This window comes from Malania oleifera, chromosome 6 (assembly GCF_029873635.1).
Source record: "Malania oleifera isolate guangnan ecotype guangnan chromosome 6, ASM2987363v1, whole genome shotgun sequence".
NCBI classification, from domain to species: Eukaryota; Viridiplantae; Streptophyta; class Magnoliopsida; order Santalales; family Ximeniaceae; genus Malania; species Malania oleifera.
The window spans coordinates 12,795,120-12,800,672 of record NC_080422.1 but is presented as its reverse complement, the minus strand read 5'-3'; positions in this window follow the sequence as shown (position 1 = coordinate 12,800,672).

Below are 5,553 nucleotides of genomic sequence, written 5' to 3'. Positions count from 1 at the left end.
AAAGGGATGTTCTCTTTCACTTAACAGAGCAACAAATTTCTTGGTCATGTGGTTGAACAAGGTTGTATTCGGGGGGGGGGGGGGGTATGGAGAAGGTAATGATGATTCAAGAATGAAAGATCCCCATGATAGTGAAGGAGTTGCGTTCCTTTCTTGGCCTTACTAGACATTGCAGGAAGTTTTTTGAGGGGTATTCACGGAGAATGACTCCAATGACAGGATTACTGGGGAGGTATTATTGGTCACACACACACACACACACACACACACGAGATGATATGGTTGATTATACTAGAACTTGTCTCACTTGCCAACAAGATAAGGGGGAGTGGAAGAAGTATGGTGCTTTCATGGCTGTACCAAATTACTGTTTGGCAAAGGAGATGACACAATTGTTCCTTGTGACTATTGTGAAACATTGGGGTGTTCCCCAAGTTATTATTTGTGACTGAGACTTAATGTTCACTGATAACTTCTTGACAAAAATTTTCAGGATATCTAGGTCACATATTGACATCTCTTTAAGTTATCATCGACAGAAAAACAGACGAACATATGAAGAGATTCAGAGAGCCTCTAGATAAGTACTTGCGCCATTTTGTCAACGACAACCAGAAGAATGGGGTGCAACTACTTGATGTGGCTCCGTTCTGTGGCAATGCCAAAGGAGCTCAACAACCAACAAGAGCCCTTTTGAGCTTGTTACAAGCTAGCAACCACTGTTACTTCACACAATGGGCTAGCCGTACAAACGAAAGAGTCTCAGGGCGTACATCTTCACCAGAGAATGGAGACAGAATGCAGAGTTTGCCTGAACCTATATGGAGAAAGCTTCTAAGCAGATGAAGAAGTGGGCAGATCGGGGGAGAAGACCGCAGTTTCATGTCAGTTGCCTCAAGCCGCTTAATGCCGACACTAATGACCTGAGCAGAAGTCAGTCCAACAAAGCAGAGTTGAAGACAATGCAACCTGACAGACGTGAAGTTGAAGAGATCCTTGCAGAAAAAAAAGTTCATATCCTCAAGGAAGAAGCGGCAGAAGTTCCTAGTGAAGTGGAAATGCCTTGATGACAAAAAAATCAACTGGATTTCTGTGGAAGATATGAATCCATTGATGGAAGTGTACCTAGTGCCAAAGTCTACGAGGACATCGACCGCATAAGTGGGGGAGAATGGCACGACCTAAGCTTGTTCACGACATTATGCTTGCCTGTGACTACTTGTCTCATGTGCTTGGGATGGGTTTCCATCATGTAAATACTAGTGTAGGGTTATTTTCTGTTAGTAGTGTCTTTGTATGCCAAATAAGGCAGTGTGACTCCTCAATCACTTTGATGTTTCCTAGTGTCAGGATGATAATTACATAAAAACCTCTTTAGGGAAGGGTGAGTGTTCATTAGTCATTATAAAACTCACTAGCTATTGTCAACTTGTTTAGCCTACTTGCCTCCCTTGCTAAACATACAATGTCAACGGAGGTGTTGTTAAGGAATTGCGTAGATTCAATGTTTACTTCTTGCTTGCCACTGCTTTCATGAAGGCTTACTATTTTCGCTGCCATTTGATTGAATGCTAATGAAAGTGTTTCGTGGATGAAAATTGGTAAACAATTGGATAGTTAGTTAAACAAGAGTGCTTTAGTTAGCGCCAAACGACCCTTTCACAACAGTGTGAAAATTGTCAAACTGTGAAACCACGCACCGAGAGAAAGCCTAAACATTGATAGATGAGTGTCTTTGCAGGGAGAGAATTCCCAAGCTTCTTCAAAAGAAAAGTTCCTACTGCCCAATCATCTAAGCTAAGTCTGCTTATAGAAATATCAGTCTCCAATTACTATGAACCTTAATATACTAACAAAGATTAATTCATCCCTTGCAGCATTTTGATAAAAAAGAAGTTTAAATTTTGGCTTACATTTAAATTTTTATTTAATCCCCATAGTTTGTTATGTGTTAACCATAATTCCATATATGTGTGTTTGTGTAGGCGTGCTCCTTACTTTGAGATAAACATTATTTCTAGAAATCCCATGTATATTGGAGAGATTTAGGGGATATTTATTGTATATTATCGAGTGAGATTCTTTTAGGAGATTGTTTCCATATTTAGAGTAGAGATTGTATTATAAGTAGTTTTTATTGGCTTGTACAAAATTATTCAAGAAATACATAAATTCCATTCTGTTTTAATGGTATCAAAGCTAGGGTTTCTATAATCCTAGTCAAAAATGGCGGAAGGAGCCGTCAAAAGCAGAGCTCCGTTGTCCTATCGATTCCTCAACGTCCGCTCTCTATCTCAACCGAAAACCATAGTTGGTTGGGGCGGTGGCGACGAGCTTGATGAGGACGACATATTTTGCACTGGAGAGGCCAGGATGGATCAGGAGCACCACCGACGTCATCATGAGATCCTGTAGGCAGAGACATCTGGCATCCTGGGCACATTACCGGATGATAACCGGGGATGGGAAAGTGGAAGAAGGACAGAAGATAGCATCCAAGGATCCTTCGGAGAGCCCAAAAACCCTAGTTTTAGGACTCAGCCTCGATCAGCCGCCATCCACATCCCGCCCAAACTTTCCAATGTCAAAAAGAAGCGAAATGCGATGGCGGTGAGCCGAAACCTTCTTTCAATCAAGAGGGGATTCTTAAGGCTCTCTAAGTCATTGAGAGAGACTCTTTCACCATCACCGAGAGCTTCAATTCTCTCTTTGCCTCCCTCTGCTTGGCTCTCTCCAAGGTTACAAGCAATTCCATTTGTAAAGACCTGAAAATTCATACCATATATATATATATATATATATATATATATATATATTAAAATTACTCTGATATTCCTATATGATCTATTATAACATCTCAAGCCCTATGTGGGCACTGAGGAAATTCTTGTTCACAAGATAGCATTCCTATGCAGCGAAAAACATAAAGTCATACACCCATATTTACAATACCAAAATTCAGTAATTTCTCAAACATTAATACATACATATCTACCAAAAAATCCTCCATAAGATACCCTATAAGCTATTGATAAATACATCTCCCCAAAACCACTTACCCTTCTAACAGGGCAGTATAACTATCCCCTCTACTTCCAAGCCTGATCTGCTCATCTAGTTGGATCACCTAAAATATATTAAATTATTGGGATGAGACAACTCTCAGTAAGACAAAATATGCTATTACCAATGTGTGGAAACTGAGTTTACATGAATAATATACTGATAAATAATTGAAATTGAGATAGCATGTAAAATAATGTACAATAGAACTCACACCTATGTGGCTTAAAATACAACTGTAATATTTGAGTTTTCTATTTATTCATACTTCTAGTATTATAATATATCTACTATTATTCTGTAAATCTGTATACATATAAATAACTGTGAAAACTTCCTTGGAAAGTTGTATGTCATGATTTACCCCACATGACTGGTTGTGCGGCTCGTAAGTGGGACTAAACACTGGTTGGCCTACCAAAGCTGGTCTAAATGTATGTATAAACATGCCTGTAGCACGAAAGGCTCGCTCCACCTGGTTCGGACGCCAGGGAGCACTCTACATTACTGTGGCACAATCGGCTGATCCATACTCTATCTGATACGTATGGTTGCACTTTGAACTGAAATAGCTATGGTACCGTGCTTTGATAATGATCTGGTTCATTAGGGTCTGATACTGTATAATACTATTCTTTGTACATATTTTATTGTTTCATCATGATTCCAAAATAACCATAGCACTATAAAATTGATATGAATATACTGAAATATCTGAGTTAAAATATCTGTAATATCTGATCTGTATGATCTGTAATATCCGTACTGAATAAACTGTAATATCTGAGTGTTATTGTTTTGTAATTCTGAGAATCATGGTATTTTGTGAATACTGTAAAATATTTGTCTGTATATATACTATAACCATAATTCTATAAATTTGGTAAATCATATTTCTGTACATAAATACTGTAGATCACGATATTCTGAAAACTATATAAATATTGTACTAAACAAATATTAACTCAAGCCACACAATTAATAAATAGAACTCATATATTGAAATTTGTATAACTGTATAATTTATACTCTATATCTCATAATCAAATACTATAATTTACTGATAAAATTTCTGAATTTACTAGCATAGCATATTTCCCTTATCTAACTAGCTAGGAGATCTGACTCCAATTATATTCCTACGTCCTGCGCCAAACAGGATCTTGTAATAATATACATTTCCTAATTCAATTATCCCAAACTCTAATTAATAACCATATCTACCTTTTTCCAAGGCTCACATTTATATTTTATTCATAAAATTTCTAAACTATTAATTATTTACCAATATTACCTGAGTTCCTAGGAAAACACCTGTTGGGACCCTCAACCCATGCCTGAGGTGTTTGGAAACCCAAACCCTGCAATCACAACACCCTAGTTTAATCAACCCAAATACCAGTATATTTCCATCTAACCCAAAATCTGGATTCAGAAAAGCCTGATACTAAACTCTTAAACAACCTACTTACCCTGATTTTGGGATGGTTCCTGAACTTTTCAAACTGTTGACCTTATAGGTCACACCCAATTTTGATAATGAAAAATACTCAGGCATTTGATGCCTTTCAAGTCTATGTGCAGGTTCATTTTAGCAGATCAAGTAATGGCACATCAAAGAAAAGCATGAAGACCCTGAAGATTCTATTTCATATTGTAACAATTAATGTAATATGAGTCTGTAATAGTAACTAGGGATATGGTATGTAATAATCTATGCATGTCATGCATGTAGGTAATTTGTAAGTTCAACATGACCATAGTTTGACCATAGGGACTGAATGACCTTAGGGCACCCTTCGATCGATCGATGCTGGATTTTTGGGACTATCTCAAAATGGCCTCAGTAAGACCCTAGTATGACTCTAGGTCCTAACACTCATGCACATATATTATACAAAATTAAGGTGTAGTGACCTGAAGAATGATATTATTTATATAATAAGAGGGAGAGAAATAGAATCAGAAATAGAAGGAGGCTGTGGACTTTCATTGACAACATTGCATTTTGGAGAATAAAATAATTTCAAGGAAACTACCAAGCTTCGTCGACGAATACAGGTCGACGAATACAGGGTTTCGTCGACGAAGGTCTGAAGGATTTCATCGATGAATACAGGGCTTCATTGACGAGAAAATACCAAGAGACGGTTCGGGATGCTCTAAATTTCGTCGACGAATACATGGCTTCGTCGATGAATTTACTGAAAGATTCGTCAACGAAGTGACGTGTCTCGTCGACGAATCTGGCCCTATAAATAGATAAAAACTAGATTTTTACTCATTTCTTGCGCCGCTCTCTCTCTCCTCTCTCTCTCTCTCTCTCTCTCTCTCTCTCTACATCACTCTCTCCCTTCTATCTACTATTTCAGCCCCTCCAGTCACTGAATCGATGATCTGAAGCCTCCACTTCGCTCCTGGCGAAGTTCTTTGTAAGTCCGTCGAAGCGAATCGTTAGGGAAACGAAGTATGATTTCATCCCAAATTCAG